Source organism: Corvus kubaryi, unplaced genomic scaffold (assembly GCF_017639235.1).
Source record: "Corvus kubaryi isolate FWS band 111438036 unplaced genomic scaffold, C.kubaryi_AGA036_p1.0 37397, whole genome shotgun sequence".
Lineage (NCBI taxonomy): Eukaryota > Metazoa > Chordata > Aves > Passeriformes > Corvidae > Corvus > Corvus kubaryi.
Window position 1 is genome coordinate 16,976,072 of NW_024581136.1, and position 17,674 is coordinate 16,993,745.

The following is a 17,674-nucleotide window of genomic DNA, read 5'->3' on the forward strand; positions in this document are numbered from 1 at the left end:
TTCTGGAAACCACAAACAACCGCTGTGCACTTTCTGTCAGTAATTCTTCGTTCGCACCAAGGGGTTCTTCTTCCAGCTGTATCTGTATTTCTCTGTACTGCTCTGCCTGGCACCTCATCCCCAGGCAAAAGCAGCAGGAGGAGTAGCTCTTCTCCTCTGCCAAACTGGTGCAGATTGAGGTCCAAAATTTCCATTTCCATTTTGCAGACATACTTTCTTCAACTCTGGCAGAATATTTTCATGCCCGTTAAGCCATGAGGACTCAGCTGTGCATGGCTCTCTGGCCAGCCAATGCTGTCTCCTCAAGCAGCCTTCAAACTTCCCACGGAGCCCCAGGGCTAGTTTCCCTGTGACTAGAGACTCCAAGAAACACCACCCTTTTCCAATTCTCATCGTGGTAGAAAGAGTTTCTTTCTTGGTGTCCGATTCTCCTAAACATGTTCAAGTTTTCCTACTGGAGCTTGCTAATTTCCAAGCAGAGTTGCTTATAAAAATTTCCCTCAATTTCAACACATTTTCCCTTGCACTGGAGCTATGGAAACAGCTGCAGGCTGCCAGCTTTCCTGGCTCACCTTTCCAGGAAGGCTGCAAATTCGTGTTTCCTGGGACTACAATTCCCAGAAAACAAATTGTCTTCCCCCAAACCGGGAACCAATGCTCGCAGGGTCTCTTGCATCTTCTGAAAGTCTTCCTCCTCCCATTTGCTCTCCTGCAGCAAACTGGGAGCAGGAGGGCAATGTGGTGGGAGGCAAGGCATCCTCCTCGGCCCAGGTCCTGCCCCATCGCAGCTCTGTGCATAGTCAGGGGAGAGCATCTGAGGTCAGTGCCTGAGGGCACCGCTTCCACTTTCATAGAACGACAACGTCCCAAGCAAAAGTGGTGTTTAAAGGGCTGGCTGGTGTTAAATTAAGTGTTTTTGGGACTGCGTGAGAATGTTAGAAATGCCCTCCTCAGCTGCGTGTCTCCACTGAAGTAATATTTCAGCATGTCTGTTCTTAAGAGACCACAAAATCCTCCTCTGTAGCCTCTGATCAGACACGTTTGTGGTTCCTGCTGGAACGGTGATGCCAAATGTCCCACTGGCTTCCTCCTCCCAGGGGAACAGTCTTAGGAAAGATTTTTAAAGGAAGGACTGAACTCCATGGACCGAAGCAATCTCTGCACTGCTCCATGGGACTCAGTACCGTACTTGATCACTTAACGACTCTTAGTGTTCCTAATTAAAACCAGCCTTTGCCCAGACGATCACTGTGCGAGTGCTGTCTCCATCAGCAGTCATTAATAGCGGTACCACCCTACACAACCCTACCTGAATGGGGGGGCTGTGATCTCCTGAAGGAATCCCTGTTTTTTGCAATTAGACAAAGGTGTTCCTTTTACAACATCCTTCCAAAGTCTGCTTTTCAAAAGATTGAAAGCTCATGACTTTGTCTGGAGTCACAAGAAGCCTCCCAAAAATCAGCGGAGTGTGTCACTGGCAGGTTAAAAGGTCCCAGGCTGATGTTTGCAGTGCAGAAAGGCCAGGCTGGGTTTTCAGCAAGCCAGAGGAGTTGGGTAATGAGCAGCATCGTGTGTCCAGTGCTTTAAAAACACAGTGGGATTGGGGGTTAAAACATGAAAAAGTCAGTCCTGGTGTTTCACAAGGAGGGTGCTTCTTCCCGTGTGCAAAAGGCAGGATGACTCAGCTGCTCATGATAGCAAGTTTGCTGAAACAAATACTGACCTTCAAACAGGGCTATCACTAATATAAATTCCAACCTGAATACAATAAACCTAACCCTTGCCTTTTTTTTTTCTCCACTACTCTGTTTTCAGGCAGTTTTTCACTCAGATCTCTCCCAGGGGATCTCAGCATCCCTCTTCATCCTTACTGAAGCTTAAGGAGAGCTTTGCTCTGTGGGTTCAGCCCATCAAGAGAAAAAGGAAATGGAAAAGAAAAGCCATTCAGAATAAAGATAAGACAACCTTCCCAGCACCTAGATTGAAGCACTTCTGAAGAGTTCATAAGAAATATCCCCACTTGCCACCTGTTTGCACAAAAATCGGTATTTGGACACCTAAATATTCCACAGCTGCCTTGCTCAGTGATTGTGGAGTCTTCTCCCTCCCCAGTTTGTTCCTAGGAAGACTCCTGGCACTGGCTGTGTCCCGTGGAAGCAGATGCTGTGAGCACCTGGCTCCCCTGGGACCAGACAGCACCAGAGGCAGCAGAAGAAAAGCCGAGCCACACTGTCAAGATATTTTAGCAACTTTGAAACACCCCAGTGGTTTCATACCAGAGGAGCATGCTGTACCCGGGCTGGGTGTTCTGCACCAGCACTTGCAATCCTGAAGCACCTTTTCCTCAGCATTCACTGTGCAGTCCCTCACTTGCCTGCCTCTATTCACCCACTTTTAAAGTAGTGTGAGTGCCCTCACAGCACACATCTACCAACAGTGATGAAGAATGGCTGGCCGGGGTCCTAGCTTTGCCTGGTTTTCTGAAAACTGCAGGAGATTTTTCCTTTCCATTTAATAAGGTTAGATGCAGGAATATTACACATTTTTTCCCCCCCGAGATAAAAAGTCTCTTCTTCCTACATTTAAAACAGTAAGAATTGCACTAGTTACTATAAAAGAAGAAGAAAAAGGCCATGAACCACTTGCTGTTTGGTCCTTCCGTGTAACACCAGTGACGTTGGAAAGAGGAAGCACCTCGGAGCTGGAGCTGCGCCGGGCGATCCCGCGCTGCCGCTGGCGTGTCCTCACCCGCTTATCTCTGCACTTCACCCACTCGTGGGGCATCTGTGCCCCAGAGCAGCGGTGCTGCCTCACAGGTCCTCTCTGAAGGGCTTCAGAGACAGCCGTGTCCACGGCGCAGTGCTGGGATCTCACAGTCTCCCATGGATTAATGCCCAAGCGCAGCATTCACATCGTTCCTGGGGGCTTTGGAAGGAATTCAGTGCCGATCCAGGTAAGTGCTGGCTGGCTGGAGCAGGAGTTTGCTGGAGCTGGCTCAGTGGGGTACTTAATGATGGCATGGCTAATTTTGGGAAATCCACAGACAGCAGGAGAAAGTGATGTGAAGTTGTCCTCTGCCTCGTTGGCTTGATTTCATTCCTGGCTCCAAAGCGTAGTTTTGCTTTAAATGCGGGAGGAACAGCGCTGCCAGGAGATAAGGGTGTTTGGATCTGGGATGGGCAGTTTGCTCACAGCAGCCCTTAGTTTATTAAGTCAATACCGAACACTGAAGTGCAGCTCTGAATCACACCCTGCAGCAGCCTCCGCTCCCCTAAACCAGCCTGGAGATGTTTGCTTATGGGGAGAACCCAAAGATTTGGAAACAGGTATCCTTGGAAGCAGCTTTTCAGTTACACATTAATGCAAATTCCAAGTAAATGCTGGTGATTTGCATAAGGACCTGCCTGGACCTACCAGGAATGGTGATGTGACCCCCAAATAAATGCCAGCCCCTTTACGAGCACAGAAACCTCTGGTGTCCTCAGCTGGAAACTGAGGGCTGTGGAGCAGATGCCAACCAAACCCCTCAAATTCATGTCATCCACCTACATGCAGGAGAGCCAGAAAATTCCAGCAGTGACTTCCTCTGGCTTCTCTGAAAGAACTGAGTATTCAGGTATGCATTAGGGACTGCCAGAAAGCTAAAAAGCAAAGACAGTTAAAGAATAAAGTAAAAGCCAAGCGGCCCATTTATGGGTGTGCATTACCAGCTGCTGTACGTGATACTTACAATTAAATTGCTGAAGAACTGGTTCTGGGTCAGGTTTATGTTCCCTCAGTAAGTGTGACAGAGGGTGAGATGGGAATCTGGCACTTAGGGCCACTTTCATTTGTAGGTTTAATAAAGACTGACACCTCTGAGGCTGCGTGCCACTGGCTTGCCAGTTTGTCACTGTTCTTCATGTATTTGCTAATAACTGTCAAATCTACAGTGAAACACTGATTGGCAGCTAAGGGGGTGCAAAAACTGGGTGAAATGCAAAACTTGTCAATGTCTTTCCTTTAACTTTTCCCTCTGCTTAAAGAGGACCTGATGGGCTAGCTGGGCAAATGGGTGTTTCATTCACATCGGTACAGACCCTCCTGCTGCACACGCTGATCCCAGCCCCACTTGGGACCAGTTACTGCCTTCAGAAAGGCTTCCACGTGAAGGCAACTCATCACGTGCTGTACACTTGGGTGTTTTTATCTGCCCAGCATGCTGAGATTTGTAATGCTCTGCTCTTCCCAGATTTATGGATGGAATTAAAGGAAGGTGAGAATATACCCCCCAGCCGTGCTCTTCTGAGGGCCGTGCAGCTCCTGTGCTGGTGAGTACAAACAGAAATGATTAACTGGACTCTGCCTGGGCTTCATATGTCAGGTTCTGTCTTTCTTTAATTGTTTTGTGGATTTTATTTTTCGCTTGTCCTTCCTTTCTCAGTTTTCACCCTATGGCAAAGCCTGGTTTTACATGTTCTACTTGAAGTGTGCAAAACAACTGGAAGTTGGGGGAAGAAAAAGAGGAATGGAGAATTATGCTACTGGTTTTAGTGGAGGGCCTGAGCAAACTGGGAGCAGAGTGTGGGGAACTGGGACTGATGGCAGCTTTGAGTTTGGTCTAAACTCTGGAAAGGCAGCATCCAGCATTTCTGATTGCTTTTTTTGTATGTGTGCTTGGCAAATAGTAAAATTACTTTTTTGAGACCAGCTTTCTCTGCTTCCTGATGGATTTTCGGCAGGAAAAATGAAACCTTTCTTCATGGGCCTTGCATTAGGGGTTAGGATCTGCTCCATCCCATGTTCTCCTTCCCTGTTTTGTGTGGTGCCATGGTGTGTCCAGTGGGTTTTTCCAGCTCATGGTATGTTAAAAGTCTCATGACTCATTCAACCCCATTTTTTTCCTATTGCAATCCATCCAATGCGCCACCACTTAAAAATCCTCCTTCCTGTGACCTCCCTGCCCCTGGGCTCCCAGCAAGACAGTGTGTGCAGCCTTGGGGGAGTCAGGGTGGTGGCCAGAGGGGACAGAGCCATCCTGGCTGCTAAAACCCATGGCCCCAGCACAGGGACTTCAGCAGAAGCACTCGCTGCTGAGCACATGAAGGAGCAAGGTCTGGGAGCTGCCTCTGGCTCTCCAAACTCCTCTGAGGGAGTCAACTTCTGATTTACAGGAGTCAGAAGCTGGGGGGACACTAAAGCAACAGTAATCATTGGTGAAACACTGGCTCTCCATCACCAGCAGGATCGAGTACAGTTTTCTAACCAAGTTTTGAACAGCAAAGTTTTGAAACTTATAGCTCAGATAAAAAAGAAAACACATGAAAGCAGCTGCATTACTGATCTCTGGGGGAGAAGTGGCTGTCTCAGAAGGACTGTAGGTGAATTTGGAGCATTTAAGAGCAGAAGCAGCAACTCCCTTATCTTCTCTGACCATCTCTCTACTAGATGCAGTTGCAGTTTGTCCGGATATTTGTAAGTTTTTCAGCATGAATACCAGAATAATCTCTTCTGATCATCTGGTCTGACCTGCAGTGTCAGGCGAATCACAGAATTTACAGTTTCCTTGAACCAGTGTAGCCTTTAGAAGAAGAAGCCTGTCTTTAGTGAAAGCATTTTTAATGATGATGATTTTACTTTACCTGATGAAGGACGGGTTCAGTGTTTGGATTCATGTCAAATTCAGCATTGCCTGGTTCAGATTCTGGCATTCAGGTGACATCCAAGAAAGCATTTTCACTTCACAAGAGTAACTTTCCAACAGTATCAACAAGGATGTGAGGAGCCTGGAAAGTGGGATATTGCAAATGAATGCAAAGAAGCTCATTCCTGTGATAATCAAATATTAAAGTGATGAGCTAATTCTGAGCATTTTAACAGTGTGAGGGAACAAAGCCAGAGTTTAAATGAAAATATTAAGAACAAATACTCCCACTACTTATAGGCACGTGTAAGCTGACAGATTGTTTTAGATGCAGAGCATCACAGAGCTAGTGCCAAGCGAAAATAAGAGTATAGAGAAAAATGTAGCTATAGAAAGATAAGTGTGTTATAGAAAGAGATTTTGTAGTGCCTTCTCTGTATGGGATCTTATACAGTCAGAACAGCAATAAAGAAAAATGGTGTTTACTAAAGCTAACAAGAAAAATAAACTCAGGAGAAAGAACATGGAACATTGTGAAAGAAGCAAACAGTGGCTCTGAGGATGAGATACTTGCATACCTTTAAGTAAAACAGAGGGGGAAAAGAAAGTGGAAAGGTTGGAGCAGTGCTGGATCCAGAGACATGAGAGCAATGCAGAGTTGGTGTCATGCTGGGAAGCACAGCATGTCTCAGAAGCAAGTGAGATTTTCACCAGATAATACCAAAATTATGCAATGAGTAGCATAATTCATACCCCCCCCCTTGAAACTTACTTTAAAAATAAAACATTAGGAGGAACTTCAATTCAGAAACTGTTGCTTTTAATGTAAACAAGGGAACATGGGAACCCAGAGTTATAAAATCAGGGGAAAATGACACAGAGAACAGGCACATGAGTAGAGCAGTATTATATCCTTGATAATCAGGGGGCTGGAGCACCTCTGCTCTGGAACCAGGCTAGAGGCAGTTGGGGGAGTTCTGCCTGGAGAAGAGAAGGCTCCAGAGAGACCTTGGAGCCCCTTCCTGTGCCTAAAGGGGCTCCAAGAGAGCTGGAGAGGGACTTTGGACAAGGGCGTGGAGTGACAGGACAAGGGGGATTAGATTCAAATTGGCAGAGAGTGTATTCAGATTGGTTATTAGGAAAAAAATTTCTTCCCTGTGAGGATGGGGAGGCCCTGGCACAGGGTGCCCAGAGAAGCTGGGGCTGCCCCTGGATCCGTGGAAGTGTCCAAGGCCAGGTTGGACAGGACTTGGAGCAACCTGGGATAGTGGAAGGTGCCCCTGCCCATGGCAGGAGTTGGAACAGGATGATCTTTATGATCCCTTCCAACCCGAACCATTCTATGATTCTATGTCCAGAGCAGATTATGAACTTCTACTAAAACTGGAAAAAACACAGCTGCTTAAGTTGCAGCCAGCCCAGCCCTGCAATGAGTAAAACAGTGTTACAGGGGCATCAACCAGCCTCACCTGTGGCTGATCCAACCTCACTTGGGCTGAGTCATAAATACCAGGAAAGGGCTGGTTTGGGAAGGGGGTGGTGGTGTTTGTATGCATGAGGATGTGATGGGGCAGCAGGAATCCTGGGGGCTTAAGCGGGAACTCTGGGGATGAATGACCAGAGAGGCTGGGTGAAAGCAAAAAGATATTGGGGAGGAAGGACTGACTGAGACCTGGAAGTGGTTTCTGGTGAAGAAATGGGCTGGCAGGTGGCAAAAGGGGAAGGAGTTGCCAGCTGGGTGGTGATGGGGATGAGACAACGTGTCATCCCTGTGGCTCCCAAGGATTCCCCAAGGTTGGGCTGGGGAATTGCTTTTGGGAAGCGTTGAAGTGTTCCTGGGGCTTGAGCAGTGAGGGTGCCAGCTCTGAGGATCCAGGCTCTGCAGAGGAGCCCTGGTGCAGCAGGAGGGGTGCTGGGGTGGTGGCTGCCAGTGCTGACACCAGCCTGCAAGGGACAGGCAAGAAGTAGAGCTGAAGAGGCATCAGATAAATCTGTGGCAGGTTGTGATGCTGCACAGGGGGGTTTGCTGCTCTCTTGGGGATAGCAATGTTGCCGTGGGGACTGTTAGCAGGTAGCTTCTTTGCCTGATGAGATCCCATTAAATATCTGAAACTTCGAGATGTGGTAGCACCCACGCTGGATGCTGGTGGGCACAGTCCCAACTTCAGCAGGGCAGGAAGTGCCCAAAGCGCTCACATTACAGGAAGCTAAAAATTTTCCAGGCTTGTGCTAAGTTCATTTATTTCCTCAAGAAAAATCCTGCATCCCAAAGTAATCTGTGAGGGGGTGTCTCAAGGTTTTTCTGGAAGAGGAGCTGTTCCCTCTCAATAACACAAGGAAAAGCCCCTGATGAGCATCACTGAGCACAGTGAGCAGGGTATGTCTGGTGCAGGCTGATTCACAAGAACAGAGAGTTTTGACATTGCTGAAAGACAAAAAAAAAGTGGTGCATACTGATGGCTGTCACAGGAAAGGCTCGCTCCTTTCAGCGCCTTGGTGCTGCAAAATACACTTTTTACAAGACAAAGGTCTCTTCTCAGGAGTTTGAATGGCTGTTCTTAGCTATTGACAAGCCTGGAGTTAGCAAAATAGGCTCTTCTTTCTATTATGTAAGGTGATAAATATAAATGTACTATGATAAATAGTCAATGGAATATAATAAGTTCTTACACCAGTAAATGTGTTTAATTTTGTTCCTAGACAACAGCGACAAAGGGGTGCTGCAGTGAATGCCTCACAGTGATAGAGTTTCAGTAGTGAGAGGAAATGAGATCTTTTTTCTGAAAGAGGAGAGAGAGAGAGGCTTTGTGAATGAAGAACAAATCTGAAAGGTGCTGCTTCTTCCCTCTGTTTATGCTCTAATATCAATACAGGGAATAACAGTGGAAGCTGCAGCTGCAGAGGGCACTAGGGGTCACCCCTGTCTTATCTATGTCATCTGGATTTAATTCTGAAGTAAGATAAATAACATGACAGGAAACAAAGCCAGGCTATTCTGATTTCTTTTTCTTTCTTTCTTTTTTTTTTTTTTTAATTGTGTGGGCCAGACAGCTTGCATTTCATTTCTTCATTTTCCCCTCCTGCCTGCCTTCTGTCTGTCTCTCCTTTAAAACAAAGCCCCAGGAAGCCAGTGGGTTGCAGCCAGGGAGGATGTTATAGATGCAGGGGACTTGCATCAAAATTCCCTCTGTGTGGCTCCCATTTATTTAGAGCAAAGGTCAGGCAAATCACAAACGCTAAGTCAGTCGGGCAGAATCACAGAGCAGTCTTGGCATGTTCCTGCAAGTACTGCAGAGCAAACTGATTGCAGCCATGAATAGCTCCCTTGTAGTCCAGAGAGTAACTCCTGACACGTTTTGCTCTGCCTGCCCAACAATCCTGTGCCTAAAGATCTTTCCTTCCCCTTTTTGTTCCCCCAACTAGATAAATGTCCCTGATTTCTCATGCAACTGCATCTGATACTTGCATTTGAAGGAGGATTTGGTGTCTGGGCTATGAAGAGAATTGCAAATTCTCTTCTCTGAGACTTTTTTTTGACCTCGTGTTTAGGAAGCAACCACTGCTGTCAGCTTATTCTGCCCAGTGTTGGAGTTGTGCATTTTAAGGTGGGATGCGAGATGTCTAGGGAGGAAAAGTATTTCTTTATGGAGACAGATGATTTTTCACTAGACAGACAGGCTTTCAGGCACACAAGATGTGATGAAGAGGCTGCACCCCCTACCAGCCTGCTTTTTTTAGCTCTAGTAGTTGATGTTGCAAGATGTGGATCCCCTTTTCTCTGCAGATAAATTATGGTAAATTGTGGTGGCTTTTGTCACATGATGTGGCGGAAGTTGAAAGTTCAAGAGAACTTAAGAACTGGCCTGTCAATTTATTGAAAGAATCAGCTGCCAGGAGCTGGGAAACGATTATAAAGACAGAACTTCTCTCTTGGAAAGTCTCTTTCCTGCAGATCCCTGGAGACAGGGAGAGCTGCAGAGAAGGTTCCCCATACCCATGCCCCGCTTGCATGCTCCTTCCTAAGCACCGGCTGTAATTCCCTAGGGGTTACACCCTGGGGTTGGGTGGTGCTTAGCCTGCCCTGCCACAAAAGAGCAGAGACACGTTCTTGTATCATCACAGGGATGATAAAGCTGCTTGGAGCGCGTCACTGTAGGGGCTGTTTCCAGCGCAGTGCGAGGGCAAATCCAGACTCGCCACCCGAGCTGTGCTCAGGGCTGGTGGCTGCACACACAGGACACCTCTGTCCCTGCCACTGGCTCCTGCCAGCTCCAGGCCTGGCCATCACTGCCTCTTAGCTCAGAGCTGGTTCAGTGTCAGCTCAGGTATCCGTGGGCTGCAGCAAAGTTATCACCCAAAGGTGGAGGAGTGCTCCAGCTCCCTGTTTTATGGTTTTATGTAACATCCAGCTTATATAAGACTTGATCTGTTAACAAAATGGGTGGAGCGTGTCTCGCTTGGATTCCTCGCTAAAGAAAACACTCATTACTTAACGCTTACTCAAGTGCTCATTGCATAATTTAAGAATAATTTACTTAGTTCCTTTCCCGTTGCTAATAATAACACGGTGACTTGGCAACCTGTTATGGACAAATGATAAAACATGTAATTCTTCATTCAATGAACTGCACCTTGGAATAAATGAGAAGAAGTGCTGTTGAGGTAGATGTGGGGAAACTGAGACATACCCCAGAGGGACTTAATAGGAAAATAAGGCATGCCCCAGAGGCAGAGGATGGAGGAATGAGACATACCCCACACCCCAACCCTGGGCTGTGTATTGCTTTCTTCTTGCTGCCTCCTGGCAGGAGACAGTTTCAGGGTGCTGGTAGAGGAGGAAGGACGTTCTGGCCTTGCCAAGATGGTTTGGCCTGCAGGATGTGCCTGGGGACACAGTGTGGGTAGCACAATCCTCATCTTCAGGGTTCCACCCAGCATTGTTTCCCACGTGGAGGGAAAAGCAAGGGGTGAGCAGGCAGCAGCACTAAACACTCTGCAGCCCATGTCCTCATCCCAAAGCTGATTTGGATCCCAGGGAAGTCCCACTGGTCTCTGTCATTAATTAAATGCCTTTCCAGATCCAAACTTCAGTCCTCCAGTAGGAAAAGGTGGGTTGTATCCTGCTGTGTGGGAACGGTAAGGCATTAAAAGCTGTCAGATAACCAGACCCTGTGGTAGAGAGGACCATGTAAATTGTTTTCAGAGGGACTTGTTGAGCTCACTCAAACCTGGCATTCACGTTCCTACAGGGCTTTAAATAGAAAGACAGTGTGTGTCTGAGCTCAACACCATACGGAGCGGGTTTGCACTCTCTCCTTCCTCCAGATCCTGTGCTTCATGTACTGACGTGCTTGGCATTCCTTGAAGTTTTGTGAATTGCTGCAAAAAAACTCCAACCCTCCTTTTTATTTTATTTTCACCCTTTTTTTTTTTCCCCTCCCCCTTAAAGCCTTGCCTTTCCCTGCAGCCCTGTCCATATCCTTGTCCCTCCACCACTGCTCGGGGCAGCTGCCACACGGTGGCATCCAGGTATCTTGTGGAACGATGCACCAGTGAAGAAAAGGGCGGGATAGCTTGGATTCGGGCATTTCCCGGCCAAAAGCAAGTTTGTGATACAGGAAATATGTATTATTTTAGCTCTGAGGCGCATTTCTGTCCCCTGAGGCTCTGAAGGGGTGATACAGAGGGGAGATGCACTGCTGCAGGGGAAATCAAGATAGACACGGTACCTCATGAATTATTCTATATATTTTTCTTCTTCTTTCTTTTTTTATTTGAGGGAGGGGGATTTTTAAAATTTTTCATTTACCACTTTCATCCACACTCCCACCTCCCGCCGAGAGAAGGAAAAAAGCCCCAACCAAACCCAAACAGCAAGAGCTTTGTTTGTGTTTCCATGGGAATTCTGTGAGAGGAGAAGGGTGTGAAAGAAAACTGAAATATTCTGGCCAAATCTGATAAGGTTTGGATCCTGAGCAGCCCCCGGGCTTGTCTTGTAGCAACTAAAGTCCAGGAGTCCCGCTGTCCCCTGACTGTGCAGGGGGGCTGCTGCTGTGTCATGGGAGGTATTACACTGCTGTGGAATTTTGCCAAAAAAAGCCATTTGGCTGGGAGGAGACAAGACTACAACTCCCAGGAGGCCCCGTGGCCAAGTCAGGCGCTTCATGCTGAAGTGCCTTTCAACAGAATTTCCTCCCCTGCCTGTTCCCTCAGAGTTAGGAGGACAGTAGTGGTCCTTGAAGGGGAGAGGAGGAAAAAAAGCACTTGGCAATGTCATTTCTACAAACAACCCTGCCTTTTCCTTTTGGAATACTGCCCTTATGGGACAAACCAATAAAATCACTCTCTTTTTTTGGTGCATCTATGTGGCTTAATGCCAGCTGGCCAACACTGGGTTATCTTGGGTTGCTCCATCCTTGGCAGTGTCACCAGTGGCTGCCTCAGTGTGGATCCACAGGGTTTTTCTGAGATGTCTGGTGCACACCTCCACGGGGCTCCATCGCCTGCTCTGGGTGCTGGGGGGGCACTGGAGTCGGGGTTGGAGCTGAGCACTGTTCTGCCCCATCCCTTGTGCCCCTCCTGGGAGGATGTGAGGCCCTTTCTCATTGCACTGCTCTGAAATGGCTACAGCAAAACACATCTCCAGTCCCTAGTGAGGTGACACTCTGGGATACAGGGTAAAATAGCCCTTTTGTCCTGAAGAGCTGCAGAGTCGCTGTGCTGTGGGGCAGAAAACTCTTTGCTCTATAGTCAGGACATCTTCAGCAGAGGTTGGGGACAGGCTGCGGGAGCAGGAGGCATGGTGGTGTCTTTACACAGAGCCAAAGTAAACCCTCATCTCACCAAGGATGATAAAGCTGATTCCTCCCTTCCCTGGGGCTCTGCAGGCTCCTTCCCAAATGTGACCCAACCAGGGGAAAACAACTCCTTATTTTTTCCCCTAGTTCCCCTCTGGTCCCTGTGGCTTTGCAGAGGCAACAACATGACCCACACTTGGTGTCAGGGAGCCCCTGGATGGCTAAAGAGGAAATATAAGGAGGGAAAAGGCCCTTCCAATGCCTGCAGATATGAAAGACAGGCAGCAAAATGCTCCACTCAAGCATTTGATGGTTGTTTTTTTTATTTTTCCATCTTTGATGTGCGGGTTGCTGTGAACAGTGTCAGGAGCACTGGGCTGGGGAATAGCCATTATTAAATAACACTGGGGTTTGTCCTGGTGTAGCTCGGCTCATTTAACAAAGGAAAAGCAAATGGGTGATAAGAATCTCTGTGGGCATAACCTTGTATTTAGGTAACACCTGTGTTCAACATGTCAGACAAATCCCTGATGTGGCTCTGCTGAGATCCTTCCTGCACTCCAACCCATTGGCAAAACTGCCTTTTGCCACAGAGGAAGGGGAGAGTGTTTCTCTGGGTGTGAAAAAACGGTTTGAGAGACTTGGAGAAGGTGATGCTTCTTTGTGCTGTCACATGTTCACTCCTGCCTGCTCTTAGTTTGGCATTTATTTTCCCCCCTTTTTTTCCCCCTTAAAGCCTTGCCTTGTTTGGCATTTCTCTAGTTTCCAGCAGCTGCTGTCCCTCTGCTCCTCCCCCTTCGCCCTGCATTGTGATGTCAAGTGGTGACCAAGATTGAAGACAATGTCCTTATTTAAAAAGAATGCCTGTTTCTTTTCCTGTACTATCTTTCAGCTGATGGATTGGGTTTGGTGAGCAGCAGCACAGGCTTTCAGTTCTCCAAGAGCCCTTCTGCAGATGTCTCTACATGCCTCATGTAGCCCCACTTTTGGCCACCTCATTGGGCATGGACATGAAAATTTTTAGAGAGAAGAAAAAAATATGAAGTATGACTAAATAACAATTAAAAAAAAAAGTTGTTAACATCAGCACCTTTTTTACAGACTGCAGCAGCGTCAAGCCCTGTCTGTCACTCAGAACACTTTTTGCTCCAGAGTCTCACCTTAAATACGAAAACTTCACACCCCTGTGACGGTACCAGGCATCCTCTGAGGGATGTGTGGAAGTTCCTGAGGATTGAAAAGCAGGTGGGAGAGAACCAAAGAAACTCCCGACAGATAATACTGTGCCTCTTCAGTGCTCAAGATATTTTCGAGGGTATGTGCCAAGTATCCACTTTATGAATTGCCTCTGGGACAGGGAAGGTTCTGGGAAGTGTAGAAAACCACTAATGGGACATGGGCACAGACAGTGGTGTTTCTGCTGGGAGAGATAACTGTGTGTGGACAACCTGTTCTGCTGTGGTGCTGCGGAGGGGGGAACACTGCAAAGTAGAGGCCAAAATGCTCACCTACACTGGGTGCTCTCTTCTGCTACTGGTCTAGCCCTGCTCACTGCCAACATAAACCTACAGCAGAGAGATTAAATACGCATTAAGTGAGCTAAGGTTTATGGATTTAGAAAGATTTGCCAGAAATCAGCCAGTCACATAGAGGATGAGCACGGAAATGAGCTCTGGGTGGGAGGGCAGGGGTTTTTCTGCAGAGAAAGTTGTTTTTCTCTGTGTTTGGTATGTCTCTGCTCTGCATCAACAAAGTGGGAAGGTGTGCAGAGATGGGAGGTGGCAGAGGTCCCCTGCAGCCTGCTGGCCTCCTGCCCAGGAAGCTGTGAAGTGAACAGAGAGGATGGCAGAGACTGGGCATCCTGGGCAGGTGGGTGCTCTGAGGGATGCTCCCTGTGCCACCTCTCCACTCATTCCTCTTCCATACGTTTAGCGTGAAACCTCTCTGGAGGGCTGGGTAATGTGCCCTTCTGGAACATGGCTCTGCCCCCTCTTTGGGGTGGAAATGGCAATGATACAGAGTAACTTCGAGTATTTCCCATTGCCCTGCAGTGTTCCACCCCAGTTTCCTCTCTTGCTTTGTTCTCTCCCGACACTGAGTGCTACAAATGTCAGTGCTTTTTCCTTGCTCAGTGCAGCCAGCACTGCTGAGCCACCTTGACTCACAGCTCTCCACAGATGCTGAATGGGGCAGTGTTTGAACCCAACCCCATGAGCTGAAGGAAACCGTGTTGCAATGCTATTGGGAACCCACCTTAGATTTCTAAGTTTGATTTTAGGTGTGAAGCACATCACTCACACTGGTTTTGTTAAGGTGTTGGTAAGCCAAGTCATAGTAAACCCAGTGTAAACAAGCTGAGCCTGTGTGTTACAGGTGTGCCCATAAACAAGGCAGGTGCTGCTCTGGTGGAGAATGTGATGCTTCAATATTGCACTGCCAGAATAGGGGATAGAGGCTGCCTCTGAATCAGCAGTGATCAAAGTTGGGTTATTTATCTCATCTACATTTGAGGACTCTGGTTCAGTTCTTCATGATTTAAAGAAATAAAAAATAAAGTCATTTAAGGAAGAAAAATATCCTAATAACCACGCTGAAGTCTTGCTGTAGAGATAGAAGTGGAATCACTGGGTTCCCTGAAGAAATCACCAAGATCTCCCCGTACAGCTGCAGCAGTGAGAGCTGCAGTGCTGCAGACAGATTTTGGGCGTTTCACCAGCACTCACGGCTGGGTTATAGCTGGAACCTGCTGGGGATTTTGCTTATCCGCATGTCAGTTCAATGCTTCTGCAAGCACAAAAATTTTCTCTCTCGCTAAAAAATCTGTTTCTTTGCATATTGAAAAGGGCATATGGGAAGTAACATGGTAAATGCAGCATGTGCAGGGGAGGACGGCTCGGATCCGAACAGCACCGGACCGTAATTATTGGGTTGTCTTATGCTGAAAAAACCCCCATCGCATGTGCAATTAATAATTGTTAATTTGCACACGCTTCTTCAATTTGTTTCCCTGGCCAAACGCAGTTTCTCGGTGACGGCGGGGAACATTTGCTTCTCCCTCTTGGAGTGTCCGAGCACGAAGCGGAGAGCTGCGCTCCCTGTAGAAGCGGCACTCGGAGCGCGCAGGAATCCCAAAGCCCCTCCACGCGCTGCGAAGTTGAAATTAAACAGCCCAATTCCTCCCCTCTCGCTCACTCTGCGCTTCCCTCGGCTCATCACCCTCACCCTGGGCGGGGCGCGGGGTGCCGTCCCTCCCCTGGGCCGTGCCTCGGTCCCGGCAGCGGCCGCGGTGCCCTCAGCGGGGACGGGCGCGGGGCGGGCCCGGGGGCCGGGCCTGGGCAGCGCGCCCGGAGCCGACGGGCGGGGCTGGCTGTGGGGAGGTTCCTTGTGCTGCTCCGGGCGGCTCCTCAGGCCGCTGCTGCCCCACGAGAGGGACGGGATCCGGCTGGCTCTGACGGCACCATGGGGCACCCGCGGCCGCGGGGGCCGGAGGTGGGTGCGGGCGGGTGCGGCCGCGGGGCGCCCCGGGGTGGGCGCCCAGCCCGGGGCAGTGCGGTGACTTCAGCGCAGAGCGTCTGTTTTCAAGTGAATCCCCTGCCCGGGCTCTTTGCTGGGGCAGACTTTGCCGCGGGGAGGTGTTTGTCGCCTGTCGGACACACTCGGGATGGTTTGCGCGTTTTTCGGGTGGGTTCGGGTCGATGCGGTCCTGCCCTGCGGTCTCAGCGGGCGCCTGGGTTGGGAAGCTCGGCGATGCGATGAACTTCGGTGTCTCCGGCGCTGGTGAAGCGTGACCCTGCCACCTCCCTTCTGCACCCGCCTTTTCTGGGATATGGGAAAACCCTGAGAGTTACTCGACGTGCTGACCCAACCCGTTCTGCCGAGCTGCCGGCTGGGTTTCTTGCAATGAAAGCCTTTTCTGCCTGTTGCTGCTTTTCTTTATTTGGCATGATGCTCTCTAGAAATCTTCAGCCCCAAAGTGCCTCCGGTCCGAGCTGGACCATGGTTCAAGTCAGTGCAGCTCCCTTGGCTTTGGAAGCGTTCCTGCGGGCTGACCGGGCTCTCCGCACACAGACGGACAATGCCCATTGTGTGCCCAGGTCTGCGTGACCCCCACATCCCTCCTCTCAGTAAATCCGCTCGATGCCCTTCCAGTGCGGCTGTTTGGGGACGGGCACCGGCAGATGGACGGGATGGATGGAGCTCTGCTGGCGTGACACTGGTGGAAGGTGCGGGTGTCACGGCGGGGCCCAAGTGCCCAAGGCTGCTGGGACAAAAGCCCCCTGTGTGCATAGGGCGTTGTGTTTCGAGCTGCCTGTGTTTGCAGCTCGAGGGGTGGGAGCTCTCTTTCGAGTCTTTAATCGCTCAAGAATTCATGTTTTCCCTCCCGTGCCGTCTCTACCATTTGATAAACATGAGCTCATGCCAGAGGCTTGCAGGTGACCAGGGAACTTAATTTCCAACCACCTCATGATGCTCACAGGAGTGTTAGCCCTGTGACTTGGGTCTCTTGGCCAAATCCTGCCCAGCTTTGCCAGAAGTTGGGAAGCTCTGAGTTTGAGTCCTTGGGCAGCCCTTCGTTTGCTGCTTGTCGTCAGCCTGCTCTGTGTTACTGTGCCTATGCAGAGAGCCCCTATCTCAGGGTCACTGTTACCGTGTGATGCTGAGCACTCCCCAGCCGTGCTGGGATCCCTGATCCGGACTCCGGGGATTGGTGCAGAGCGCTGGGGCGGGATGGCAGCAGCCAGTCCCCGTTGTGCACCTGCCCTGCCCTTGCCTGCGGCTGAAAGAGGCCCTTCATCCCGTCCTTCTGCCATGAGGTAGCACCAAGCCTGTAAAGTCAGGGGGTTTTTTGCAGTTGGAAAGTGTGCCTGGCCTCCCCTAGGCCTGGGGGTGTGGCACGGGGGTGACCTCCCACAGTGTCCCCATCACCCATCTTGGTGCAGGGTTTGCTGGCTGCAGGTGCTGAGCCCTGGATCCGCCCTCCCCTCCGGAGAGGCAGCCAGCCCCAGGCTTGGTCAGAGCTCCCTGTGGGACAGAGCCAAGGTCACATCCCTCTGAAAAGACCTGTTAGAATTTACAGAGATAGCTGTCGACTGTACTTCAGCCGATTAAATGAAAATTTATTGAGAGGTACAGCTATTGAATTTGGTTTTGCCAAGATTTAACTTTCCTAAGTAGAGAAGCTTGAAAGGTTTCACTTAAATACTCATCTGCACATTTAGTTTTATCTTGATATATAACACCATCCTTTTCAGGG

General features: G+C 49.2%; 1 protein-coding gene across 5 annotated transcripts in view; it reads left to right on the forward strand.

Moving 5' to 3' along the window:
• The first annotated feature begins 2,745 nt into the window (after positions 1-2,745).
• PLD1 (phospholipase D1) overlaps positions 2,746-17,674 on the forward strand; it is a 74,782-nt gene continuing 59,853 nt past the window's right edge. For 3 of the 5 annotated variants that reach the window (XM_042041815.1, XM_042041818.1, XM_042041817.1), the window contains exon 1: positions 15,773-15,909. The gene's annotated coding sequence lies outside the window, so the exon portion shown is untranslated. Of the gene's footprint in view, positions 2,954-4,231; positions 4,311-13,521; positions 13,736-15,772; positions 15,910-17,674 lie in introns of those variants that run through there. The other 2 variants (XM_042041816.1, XM_042041819.1) reach the window with 2 other exon arrangements.